The 13,903-nt window shown below is 38.5% G+C and overlaps 1 protein-coding gene and 1 long non-coding RNA gene across 4 annotated transcripts in view; one reads left to right on the top strand and one right to left on the bottom strand.

Annotated features, from left to right (window-relative positions):
* The window catches only part of RASAL2 (RAS protein activator like 2), a 359,982-nt gene that overhangs the window by 313,505 nt on the left and 32,574 nt on the right, over positions 1-13,903 (bottom strand). The window lies entirely within an intron of this gene.
* LOC131495460 (uncharacterized) overlaps positions 4,539-13,903 on the top strand; it is a 35,251-nt gene continuing 25,886 nt past the window's right edge. The window contains exon 1 of the long non-coding RNA XR_009253955.1: positions 4,539-4,805. This is a non-coding gene — a long non-coding RNA (uncharacterized LOC131495460). The remainder of the gene's footprint in view (positions 4,806-13,903) is intronic.

The following is a 13,903-nucleotide window of genomic DNA, read 5'->3' as shown; positions in this document are numbered from 1 at the left end:
CAGGGAACTTGAAGGGAATTAGCAAACGACTATAGAATGATTATTAATTCCCGGGGCACCCGGGTGGCTCAGTCAGTTAAGCGTCCAACTTCGGCCAAGGTCATGATCTCGCAGTTCGTGGGTTAAAGCCCCGCGTGGGTTCGAGCCCCGCTGTCAGCTCAGAGCCTATTAGAAATATAACAACACTGTTTGGCTGATTTATTTATAATTTTAAGATTATGTAATACCTTTTATCTGTGGAACTCAAGTATTTTCCATTGGATAGTTTGAAAAAGAAAACTAAATTCCTGAGCTGCCAGCTCAGAGCCTGAAGCCTGCTTCAGATTCTCTGTGTCCCCCTCTCTCTCTGCCCCTTCCCAGCTGGCACTCTGTTTCTCTCTCTCTCCTCTCAAAAATAAACATTAAAAAAAAAAAAAAAAGATTATCAATTCCTATTCTCCCCTTTGGTGGTCAAAAGATCTTCAGATTCCAAACAGATTTCTCCCCGTGCAGTCAAATGCAGACATCAATCACCATTTTTCTATTCTTACAACAGTTAAAATACTTAACTGACATATCTAAAAATATTTAAACTTAATTTTAACTTTGTCATTCATGTGGGAAATTTGTGAAAAATAGAAGAGTGACAGAAATTTAGATTAACCAGTCAATAAGTAAATTTTCTCTCAGTTGAGTGTTGCCAATGACTTTGTTCCCCTAGGACTTCATTTGGTAACTTACTTAAAGGACATAACAAGTAAATGAAATGTGTGATACTAGTCCGATACTGGTTTGGACAAATCAGTTGCAAAGAAAACTCTGGGACGAACTGGCTCATGAGATGAGATGAAATTTTATTGAACTGTAGAGGGAGTCGGTCGGGAAAAAAAGCAAGTTAGCATTAAGTTTTCATACAAAGGTAAGCTCTAAGTGGTAGGAATTAACTTTTGCTTAATATTTAAAAAAAATATAAAGTGTATATAATTTTCAACAGTGTACTTGGACTGCTTCTGTAATAATATTTTTAAAGGATGGGAACAGAAGGAAATGAAACAGAAGAGAAGGAAAGAGGAAATAAAGGGGAAGAAAACAAAGAAGAAGGACAGAGGAGGAAAGGCAGGGAAGGAAAAAGGAAAAGGGGAAGGGAAAGAAAGGGAAGGGAAAAGAAGGAAAGTAGGACATACATGGCTTCAGAATTAGACCTGGGTTCAATTCTTGACTGTACTATTTAAGAGATGTGTGGCTATGGGCAAGTTACTTAAATTCTTTAAACCTCAGTTTCTAGAGAATATCACCTGTGTTATAAAAATGTTTATAGGTGAGCCTCAGTGGCTCAAGTCAGTTAAACATCTGACTCTTGATATCAGCTCATGAGATCAGGTCATGATCTCATGGTTCCTGGGATTGAGCCCCCAAGTGGGGGGCTCTGTGCTGACAGCGCAGAACCTGCTCGGGATTCTCTCTCGCCTCTCTCTGCCCCTTCCCTGGCTCATGCACTCCTGTGCGTGCGCGTTCTGTCTCTCTCTCTCAAAATAACTAAACTTTTTTTTTTTTTTTTTAATGTTTAAAATGTTTATAAGGATTCAGGATGCCTGGGTGGCTCAGTCAGTTAAACATCTGACTTCAGCTCAGGTCACGATCTCATGGTTCGTGAGTTCAAGCCCAGAGCCCTGCTTCGGTGAACACAAGCCCCAATTAGGGTGAGCCCTGCTTCTCTCTGTCCCTCGTGGGATTTTCATTCCCTCTCTCTCCCTTCCTCCCTCTCTCTCTCTCTCCCCACCCCCCTGTTTTTTGCTCACTTGCACACTCTCTCTCTCAAAAAAAAAAAATACATTTATAAGGATTCAATGAAATAATAAGGTACCTAATATACACTATCTAACACACTAAGAATTCATTAAATATTAGTCATCTTGGAGCACCTGGGTGGCTCAGTTGGCTAAGCAACTGACTTTGGCTCAGGTCATGATCTCGTGGTTCGTGAGTTTGAGCCCCACAATGGGTTCTGTGCTGACAGCTCAGAGCCTGCCTCGGTCCTCTGCCCCCCTCTTTCTGCCCCTCCACTGCTTATGCTCTGTCCCTCTCAAAAATAAACATTAAAAAAGAATATATATTAATCATCTTTATCCACTTCCTTCTCCATAACTAACAGAAAGTAGGAAAACACATCCGGCCTCCTGTCCTGAGTGCTTCTGGAAAGTGCAGAGTGGAAGAGAAGTAAGAGCATCTCTGTCTCCACAGGGTCTTTGGCAATCCACATGAGCAGAAATGGTGAATAAAAATGGTACTTACTCTAGACAAATTATGTATTTTTATGTAGTTTAAAAAGTCATTATTCAGTATTGGTTTAATCAAATCATCCAAGTCACAGGCATGATTTTTTGGCCACAAATCATTTCACAAAATCCCTAACTCTGCTGTTGACTATTCTGAAAGTCAAAATAGATGACTATTTTAAAGTGTCAGTCAACATCTAAGGCTGACTCTTCCAAAAAGCTCCTCCTTGTCAGTATGAGGCTTTTTATTCTGTGAAATAAAATTCCCATACTTTTAAAGTCACTTAAAAGTTAAGAGGTCAAAAAACTATTCCCCCATATAATTCCCTACTACATACTCCAGATGATAGATGCACAGAAATAGAATGTTGCTATAGTATGAAGAGAAAAAAAGGGGGTTGGAGTGTAAGTACCTTAAAAGTATTCCAGAAAATCTGCTTGCCAACAATAAAATCCCCACAGTAAAACAACAGAGGGAGACAGCAGAACTCACTTCAAATGCTCAATCCCTAACTTCCGTAGCAGTAACTGGAAGAAAGAGGAACAGAGGGGGAAAGAACTGTTAATTCTCAGAGGACAAGCAGAACTGCCTCCACCCCTGTAGTCATTTGAAAGTTCTTACTGAGAAAGGATCGTAGCTCTACACAGATCTCCTCTAAAAAAGTTTATTCACTGGATTTTGAAAAAAGAAAAAAAAAATCTTGAAACCAAGTAAAAAAAAAAAAACAAAAAAAAGAAAAAGAAACCAAGTACAAACATTAGATTCTCAGGTTCTGAATAACAAAAGAAAAATCATCCCCTTCTCTGGGATTAAATGCAGCCTGCTGTCTCAAAATTTGGGAAGTCATTGTCATGGCCCTACAAGATTTAAACTCTCCAATGGTTTCCACTAAACTCAGAATTATATACAAAAACATTCTGCCACAACCTCAAAGGGCCTTGAGATCTGGCTCCTCTCAGCCTCTGCAGTCTCATTCCCACTATGCGCAGGCACAAAGCTTTGATTCCTTCTTTAAACTGTCAAGCTTGTCTTCACCTATGGGTTTGCACGATATTTCCACTGCCTGGATAGGGCTGGATCACTAGGTCTTAGTTTAAATATATCTCCTCAAGGAAACCTTTCACTGCCTTATCTTTTCATTCTTTAAGGGAAAGGAGTAAAATTAAGGTAACTAAGATTTACTGCGTATCTAAGAAACACTGGGCAAGCTTTCATGTGACTTCCACTGAATCTTTACAGCCCAGAGATAGATATTATTCTTATAAATGAGGAAAGCAGATGCAAAGATTGAATACTGGTCCAAGGTCACATAGGTAATATATAACAAAGCAAAGATTCGAGCCCAAAGTTGTCAAATCCCAAACCCACAATCTTTCTGCTACACTATACTGCCTCTCCGTTTAAACAGAAACCATTTTACTGGGAGGAAATGCTTAATTAAATAGAAAGCCACAAAAAGGACTGTAGTTATTATGTAAAGACCTATAAACTGGCAGTCTGGGTAATTAACTCTGTATTCAGAAGCTTCATCTGGTATCTGTATTTCTTTTATATTGGCAATTAGCTAACTAGGATCATTAAAGGAACAACAGCTATTTCTCCTGAGACTCAAAGATTTCATAAGGTATATTCAAAATGCGCTTTCTCTTCTATGCTTTATACATTTGTTATAACTGGTAAATTAAGTAGTTAAATTACAGAATTTCTGAGTTTACTCCAAGGAGTTCAGCTAATACATACTCAAAAATGGCAGTTTTTTTGGTTTCCTTTTTTTTTTTAATGAAAAGGCAAGATTTTTTACACTCTTCAATTAAGGTTAATAAATTGGAACAATAATAAGGCAAAATTAATTTGAAAAAGCAATACCCAAGTACTCTGGAAACATATCATATTTTATCTTGGTTTCTTGCTGTTTACATATATGCCTAACTTTCTCAACCAGGGCTATAAAATTCCAAAAGGCAGGGTCTTTGACCTACACATATCCATAATACCTTGCTATGGAAGACTCAAAATATTTTTTAATGCCAATTATTAGAAAAAAGAAATCAATTTGCTTTTATATCCCCTGTGTTAGGTTTTAAATATGTCCACAAACTCTTTAGTGTTCCTCCCATTGAAACATGAAGTCTAAGTCCCCTCCCCTCAAGGGAGAGTTGACTTAGTGACCTCCTTCTACGGAAAAAAATAAGGCCTAAGTGACAGTATATGATTTCAAAGTCGAGGTCATAAAGGGCACTGCAGCTTCATGCTTGCTCCCTCTTTTGGATTTTTCAATATAGGGTAAACTAGCAGCCACAACCTGAGGACACTCAAACAGCTTACAGAAAGATGCACACGGGTAGGGACTAAGGCTTCCTGCCAATAATCAGGGAAGAAGTAAAGTCTCCTAAGAACAGCCCTATGAGTGAGCCATCTTCCTGCCCCAAACGAGCCTTCAGATGACTACAGCCAGGCCAACGTCTTGTCTACAATGTCATCATGACACACTGAGTCAGGATAGCCCTGCTAACTGGCTCCTGAATTTCTGGCCCACAAACCTGTGGGAGGTAATAAATGGTCACTGTTGTTTTAAACTGCTAAGTTTTTTGTTTTTTTTTTTTTTTTTTGGGGGGGGGGGTCTGTTATACAGCAATAGATAAAGAATTAAGAAATCTCTCAATTATTAAATGCCTCACATTGTTTCTCATGAACATCTGTCTCAACCTTTTCCCTTTCCCGACAAGCATCAGCATCTTGAGGATCAAGATAGCTATTTAGAACAAATCCCACCACATGATCCTGTCATACCTCTCCCTGATCTGACAATCACTGATAAATAACATAATTATCTGAAAATAGAGTACCCTTTAGATGCTGAGTAAAGTAAGCAAGATAAGAGCTTTTGCCAGACTCAGACAGAACCCAGGCTCTCCTTGGATTTCCAAACTGGGATGACTTATCTAAACCTCAGGGGGAATTCCTTCCTCCTACTTTCTCTTTCACATGAGTCCTATGAACAGACTTTCATAGCAGGGCAAGAGCCCCACACAGAATTTTTATGGAAACTCTAACATACTAAAGTGCCTAATTCCACATAAGACAAATTTTCAAAGTTTTGTTAGACAGTAAGTTACAAAAACTCAAATCACTACCCCTCCCACTAACATCTGCCACCCCATTAAAACAAAACAAAGCAATAGGAAGCATTTTCTGGTCACGCTTTTTTGAGACTAAGAAAAGACTCTCCTCTCACACATGTGACATTCGAGTGTGTCTCGCTGTCCATAGAGTTGCTGGGTTTACTTACGGCTGATAATCACGGAAAGGCAGGTAACAGGTGTTCACTTTCACGTTTAGGTCCACCTGGGCTAATCCTCAGGCAAGTTTACTGCTGGGCTGAAGTAAGGAGAGGAAGAGAGGGGGTGCAGTAAAGGAGGGATGACAGTAGACAATACACTGAGCTCTAACACACCAAATTCATCCTTACTGACCCTTATTTATCTCATGGGTTTCACTTCCCTGCCCCAATCAAACTCTTGTAAAGGGATCATTTAAATTTCCAAATTGCAAAAGGTGAATGAAAGCAACATAAAAGATGTACAAATCACAACGTTATACCACTCATCCTCCAAACCTCGAATAAAATCCATCCTGCTATTCAAATTCTATCTACAAGCTAACCACCCCGAGAGATTTCTCCCCCACTTTAAACAAGTATCATGCATCAGTTCATCATTGGGAAACTGCTTCTACCACGGTATTGGATTGTTGCGTAAAGTTATTGTTATTTTTAAAGCATTTATTTATACTGTGAAACAAGCTCACTGCAAAAATTTCAGAATACAAAAAGCTATATTCTCTTACATCCAGATCTTAGTTCTATTTGCCAGAGCTAATGGTCATCAGCAGTTTCTTGTGTATCCATTCAATTGGAAATTATTTACTTTTCAAATGCTTGTATTCTATTTCCTTTTGACGGCATAAGCCATACTTAATATGTATTTGTATCCCACCCAACACACTGCATATAGCAAAAAATAAATATTTGTAGATTTAACTGTGACTACAAAGTACCTGCTGTTCATTTATTTCTAGAATTAACAATTCCAATAAACAAACTTTGCTTGTTTACAAACATCTCATGTAACTTGAAATGAATAAATCTACAAAAATTAGGGATGCTTGGGTGGCTTAGTCGGTTAAGCGCCTGACTTCAGCTCAGGTCATGATCTCGCCGTGTGAGTTCGAGCCCCGTGTTGGGCTCTGTGCTGACAGAGGCCCCGTGTCGGACTCAAAGCCTGGAGTCTGTTTCAGATTCTGTGTACTTCTCTCTCTCCCTGCCCCTCCCCCACTCACGCTCTGTCTCTCAAAAATAAATGTTAAAATTTTTTTTTAAATCCTGTCATAGCGCTAAGATAAATAGAACAAAAAACAAAAATATAAGATACATTTTAAATACAATAATAAAGTCTTTGATCCTTCTGGAAAAAATCTTAAGTGTTCTATATGACATCTTAAAACAGTAACAATGTGCATATCTGAAGGTAAATTATACAATAATTTACGTTATCATCACTCATGACCTATTTACTTTCCTGTTAGAAACACTAACAAGCTTGTGTTTCTAATCTTCAAGCCTATAGAAGATTATAAAGAAATAAGAACAGGGACGAAAACAGGGATGCTATGGTGATAGTAGTAAGTTTTGGGGTTTTTGCCCTGCGCAGATTTTTATTAAATCACTTTGGCAAACATTCAGAATTTAGATGCAAACATTCATAGGTGGCATCCAGTTGTTTAAAATGACCCAGTCGGAGGGGTGCCTGGGTGGCTCAGTCAGTTAAGCATCTGACTCTTGATTTCAGTTCAGGTCATGATCTCACAGTTCATTAGTTCAAGCCCCACATCATGCTCTGTGCTGACAGTGTGGAGCCTGCTTGAGATTCTCTCTCTGTCTCTCTGCCCCTCTTTCATGCTCTGTCTCAAAAACAAACATTAAAAAATAAAATAAAATAAATAAAATTAAATTAAAATAAAATAAAATAAAATAAAATAACCCAGTGGAGGGTTGTTTGGGTGGCTCAGTTGGTTAAGCATCTAACTCTTGATTCTGGCTCAGGTCATGATCTCATAGTCTTGAGATTGAGCCACACATCAGGCTCTGAGCTGGGTGTGGAGCCTGCTTGAGATTCTCTCTCTCCCTCTCCCTCTGTTCCTTCCCTGCCCAAGTTCACGCTCTCGAAAGAAAGGAAGGAAGGAAGGAAGGAAGGAAGGAAGGAAGGAAGGAAGGAAGGAAGGAAGGAAGGAAGGAAGGAAGGAGAGAGACAAGACCTGACCCAGTAGATTGTTCTAAATTAGGTAGAATATAAAATTTGGCTGTTAACACAGAGGCCTAAGATGGCTTAACCAAGACAGAGGTGTGTTTCTTTAACTCCTACAAGTCCTCATGTAGATGGTCCAGGGCTGGTGTGGTGGGCTCCATGGGGTTGCGAACCAGGTTCCTGGAAGGCTTGTTTCTGAGTCCTTGATCCAGCCACAGTAGTGAGTTCAGTGGGTTATTTTTTTTTTTTTAAACCTCAAAATGAGGAAAGAATAATTAGAAGAGCAGATATAAAGACTCAGAAAAAGAACAGCCAAATCAATATTTTAAAATAGAGATGAACAGTCTTACAATGTCAAAACCCACCGAGGGCATTCTAGCAGCCTGCGATAGTTGATTTTTATAAAGACGCCAGGGTAATGCAGCCTAGTGATTAAGAGTTCAAGCTATGTGGTTAGACTGCCCAAAATTTACAGTAGCATTCTGCCATTCACAATTCTTGTGACACTGAGCAGATTAAAATTATTTTACTTCCCTAGGGACAACTTGCCTAATCCTTAGTCTAAAGATACTACTACCTAATTTGTGAGCTGATGAGGAAATAAGATAACTGATATAAAACGTTCAGCTTAATACCGTGTTTCTGGAAAACCACCACCACCACCCCCCAATAATTATAAAGATAATGTTAAATTCAGCATGGTATATAGTTTCTAAGAGGGCAAGAAAATGAATTTGAATATTCCCATCCAAAAACGTTTGCTGTTAAAACAGTCTTGCCACTTAATGGGTTACATTCATATTATCTGCAGATTATACAAATTCATCTAATAACCTAACAAACCAAATTACGAATATTTTTTAAGTGTAAGGAAGGAAGGAAAGGAGGAAGGCAAGAAGAAATGTGTGACAAAAAAAGCAAAGTCAGAAGACCGAGATTAATATTTGATTATATCTGGCCAATAAAGTAAAGAAAAAAATCTTTAGCCTCCAAAGGTAACATCCCAAGACTGGAACCAAATCAAATATACTGGATCTGACATACAGCTTTTTGGCATTTCCCATATGATAAACTATTCAAATTGGTAATATTACAGTCAAGATAGTATTCAATATTTGACTTATACAAAATATACAAAAATTAAGAATAAATTCTCTCACACAGAGATGATGTGGTTAAAGTTACATGGATGTTTTTAGGGGAAAAAATATTCTTTCACACACCAAAATAGGCGATACCCAGGGGAATATTTAAAAGCAACTTAGCATAAAACAGAAAATTAAGCATTTTTCTTTGGACTTTCGTCCTCTGAAAGTTGTATGATCTGCCAATTATCAATCACATATTACTTGCATTTGAAATTTGGGTAGAAGTCAATACCAGAAGGCCAAAATGACAACAGAACAAAGATGTAAAGGTTTTTTTTAATAAATCATGTTTAACATGAGCTGTAATTGAAAATGTGCTGTACTTGTTTTACAAACCACTCTCCTGAATTTGGATATAATATGGAAAAGACCTGTTCTATATTTGAAATGAAGATTTTCCTTCTACAATTATGCAAATGTCCATATCCTATAAAAAGTGAAGGACTGTAATATTGGCACTTATGTTAATTCTAAAATACAAATCTCTCTAGGTAAGTCTTGATATTTTATTTAAATTACTACCGGGGCACCTGGGTGATTCAGTCAGTTGAGTGTCCGACTTTGGCTCAGGTCATGATGTCACAGTTCAAGAGTTCGAGCCCTGTGTCAGGCTTGCTGCTGACAGTGCAGAGCCTGCTTCGGACCCTCTGTCTCTCTCCCTCTGCCCCTCCCCCACTTGTTCGTTTTTTCTCTCTCTCAAAAGTAAATAAAACTTTTAAAAAATTTAATTATTACAACATACTGTGCTGGTACAAAAGGGGGAAAAAAACATGTTTCAATATGCATACAACCTATCAAAAATTCACAAATAGTCTTACTTAATGGTCAATTGTTTTCAACAAAGACGCCAAGACCGTTTGGTTAAAAAAGGTTTTTCTTTTAACAAATGGTGACAGGATAATTGGATATGCAAAAAAAAGAATGTAGATTTTTCTCGTACTACACACAAAAATTTCATTAAAAATGGATCACAAGGGTGCCTAGGTGGGTCAGTCAGTTGAGCAACCAGCTCTTGATTTCAGCTCAGGTCATGATCCCAGGGGTCGTGGGATCAAACCCGGCCTGGGCTCCATGCTGAGCACGGAGCCTGCTTGGAATTCTCTCTCCCTCTGTCCCTCTCCCCACCTCGCGCACTCTCTCTTAAAAAAAAAAAAAAAGGTACGGATTCAAGGCCATGGATGAACTCTGAAAACATTATAGTGACAGAAACCAACCACATATTATATGATTCTATTTATTAATTTTTTTTTTTAATTTTTTTTTTCAACGTTTTTTAATTTATTTTTGGGACAGAGAGAGACAGAGCATGAACGGGGGAGGGGCAGAGAGAGAGGGAGACACAGAATCGGAAACAGGCTCCAGGCTCCGAGCCATCAGCCCAGAGCCTGACGCGGGGCTCGAACTCACGGACCGCGAGATCGTGACCTGGCTGAAGTCGGACGCTTAACCGACTGCGCCACCCAGGCGCCCCTATATGATTCTATTTAAATAAAATGTCTAGAAAATGCACATTCAGACAGTCAGAAAGTGGATCAAAGGTTGTACAGAAATGGGAGCAGGAATTAACTGCAAACAGATACAAGGGAACTTTTGGGGGTAGGTGGGAATGTTCTAAAATTGGACTGAACAGCAGCACAATTCTATAAATTTACTAAAAATCAATGAATTGTATAATTACAAGCTAATTTTATAGAAAGTAAATTACACCTCAATAAAGCTATTTAACAAAAAAGACATACAAACAAAAACAAAAACAAAAAAGAAATAGAGCATTACATTCCAAATCACATAAAATGATTCTCTTTGTAATGTTACCAGTTTGAGATACTAAGTAACATAATCCTCACAACAAACTAGTGGGTAGATTTGTTTTGTTTTGTTTTTCCTAAATGTTTATTTAGTTTTGGGGGGGGGAGGGGCAGAGAGAGAGGGAGACAGAGGATCCAAAGTGGGCTCTGTGCTGATAGCAGTGAGCCCAACATGGGGCTCAAACTCAGGAACCATGAGATCATGACCTGAGTGGAAGTTAGACACCTAACTAACTGAGCCACGCAGGTGCCCCTCCCAGATAGATTTCTATTATTATTTCCATATCACAGACCAGGAAACTGAGATAGGGAGATTAAACAACTTGTTATTCCGTTAATAGACTGAAGAACCAGGGTTGGAACTCTAGTGTGTCTGACTTCAAAGAACAAAAATTGATAGGTATTCCATTTGTTTATAATACAATAAGCATTTTCTATACAGATCAATTTTTGGAATCCTGAGGTTTTTCAAAGGGAAGGAAATTCTTTAGATCACTGAAGAGATATTATAAATACTTAGGTAGTGTTATAGGAAGAACACTTCATCAGGGTGAGAAGGCCCGAATGATAAATCTCATGTAAAAATGAAGGAACTAAACTAAACTATCTCTAAATCCCTTTCAATTTTGTTCACAAAATGAAACGTCTTCCAAAGAAAACAGGCATTTTTACCCCTGGTTTTTCATAGTTTTAGTAATGGAGCCACTCTTAATGTTTTCTATGCTTTAATGAGTAGGGTAGAGGCTCTGCTCTCTATCTAGCCCTCTATTCCACGAGTCATTCATTGCAAACTTCTGTATTTTCTTGTTAAGTAAACTCTATCCCCAACATGGGGCTCGAACTTACGACCCCAAAATCAAGAGTCTCATGCTCTACTGACTGAGCCAGCCAGGTGGCCTGCAAACTTCTAGAATTCAACTGAAATTGTATACAACTGTCTTGATCAGAGATTGAAGGAGAAAATGTATCTATGGGCTAGGGGAGCACAAGCATGAAAAGTCTAGATTCTACAGTAAGTATTGAGGGGGCAGGGGGGAAGCATACTAAAGGCCTTTTGTACAAAGATGACCACTGTATTTCCAACCTAAAAGTCACAAGGTTACAAAATACAACGTTCATCTCATTTCCTCTTTAAGTCTTAAGTTTCATTTCTATCATGTACGTATTTCAACATAAATTCCAAAGAGATGGGTACTTCCCAAGTAATCTATCCTTGAAATTTTAAAAATCACAGAAGTGCCATCAATGACACAAAAGAACGCTATATCATTTTTACTGTTTAGGGGGTGGAAACGTTAACGCTGTTCTTGTTATTCTCACAGAAAATAGGGGGACTACCACTTCTTTGTGCTTTCAAATACTTCCATTTTTTTCATGCTGCCTAATTTTTAAGAGGCTATATATCTCACTAAAATTTAAGAATAATTCAAAGCCAAAAGAAAACACTGACCTTAAACATACTTAAATATACTGACATCAAGTACTGGATAAAAGTGATTGTTAGAATGAAGTTGCTTTTCAAACACGAATAACCTTTGGTAAGTCTCTATCTTCAAATCACTATACCCTCCTATCTGTGACATATTCTGAAATTAATAAAATTAATCAAAGAGTAGTGGCCTCAACCTATAATCTGTGGGTCACAATCTGACCAAGGGGAAAAGAAGCTATAAAGTGAAGACCAAAGAATGAAAAACACTGCTAATCTTCGAGCTGCTTCCAGTGGATGTTTGCTTCCCTTGTACTGAAGGCCGGGCCTCCATCAAACCACTGAGTCAGTTTTACTCAGACGGTCATGAGGAAGCAGACGGCACCATGACAGCATGCTGTGTAATGCATGACACACAGTTTCTGAGCACAGACCTGAAGCATTAAAACGTTAACAAAAGTCATTTATGGGGATTGAATGAATGCAGCTGCTCCCTTCTTCTCTTCCATTTCCCATTATCTCCCATGGATTACAAAGAAGGACAACTTTCAAGGGGTAATGTAAGTAGAAATCCCTTAAAAAGGCAGCTAGATTATAAAATATACTTACGTTTAAAGCTTTCCTACATTTTTACTTAAATAAACCAAAAACAAATGAGAGAAATTTAATAAACAATTCAACATAGCTACACGTACACGGCTAAATTCTTTTAAAATGAAAAAATCGTGCCTCAAAGAATGGTGTTTCCTCCACTCCTACTCATACAGAGTGCATATGCACAGTGCACAGCCCAGTCCGGCTGCTCAACGCTAGCACACATTACTGTTGCAATCCAGAACCCTGACTCTGCACTGCTGTGCCTCTCTGCTCGACTAAATTGCACCCAACTGCCTACTTACAGCATCTGTTTACAGTCTACAACCTTGAAAGAAAAAAAAATATATATGTATGTATATATATCTGCATGAGGTTGAGACTTGTCACCTCAACTAGGCTCTCAGGTTATTTGAGAGCAGGAACCATGTCTTCCACTTTCTAGTATAGAGTACAGATGAAGAGCATAGGGTCTGGAGCCATACTACCTGGATTCCTTTCCAACCTCCATCATTTGCTTTGTGACCTTGACAAAGGTACTTGCCTTCCCTATGCCTCAGCTTTCTCATCTGCAAAACGACGGTAACCGCATATGGTTGTTGTAAAAATTACACGAGTTATTCGCTCACTCAGTTGAGCATCTGACTCTTGATTTGGGCTCCGGTCATGATCTCACGGTTCATGGGTATGAGTCCCGCGCATCAGGCTCCATCCACACTGACAGTACAGAGCCTGCTTGGATTCTCTCTCTCTCTCCCTCTCCCTCCTCACTCATGCTCTCTCTCAAAATAAGTAAAACTTTAAAAAACAGTATGAGTTATAAATTCCAAATTTCTAAAAAAGTATCTTGCACCCAGTATGCACAACAAAATACTAGTTATTATAATTATCTGCATCCCCTACAGTACCTAGCACCAAGCCCCGCTCCTTTAGTAGGTGTTCAAGTATCCGCCAACTGGATAAAAAACGTACTACTGTATCAGCAGTACAATTTCTCTTACCACACCATAAAATTTATGAACAATGAAATCTCTCCTGTTCAAGAATACCTTCTTGGGGGGCCTGGTTGGCTCAGTCAGTGGAGCGTGCAACTCTTAATCTCAAGGTTGTGGGTGCCAGTCCCATGTTGGAGGTAGAGATTACGTAAAATCTTTTTTTTTTTTTAGGACTACCTTCTTTAATTCTTCAAACTGCTTTTCTCAATTAGTCAGTCTAAAATGTAGCATCCCTACTTTCCAATCTAGTGCTAGAGTACTTTTCTTATATAGTTTTTAATAGCAAACTACTATGATAGAAAATGCTAAATATGTTGTTATATTTTTGCTGTGGTAGGGAGGTTACGCTTGACCCTATCCAGTATCTCTG

Source organism: Neofelis nebulosa, chromosome 15 (genome assembly GCF_028018385.1).
Source record: "Neofelis nebulosa isolate mNeoNeb1 chromosome 15, mNeoNeb1.pri, whole genome shotgun sequence".
Taxonomy (NCBI): domain Eukaryota; kingdom Metazoa; phylum Chordata; class Mammalia; order Carnivora; family Felidae; genus Neofelis; species Neofelis nebulosa.
Note: the sequence above shows the minus strand (reverse complement) of the source record. Positions and strands in the feature narration are given on the sequence as shown.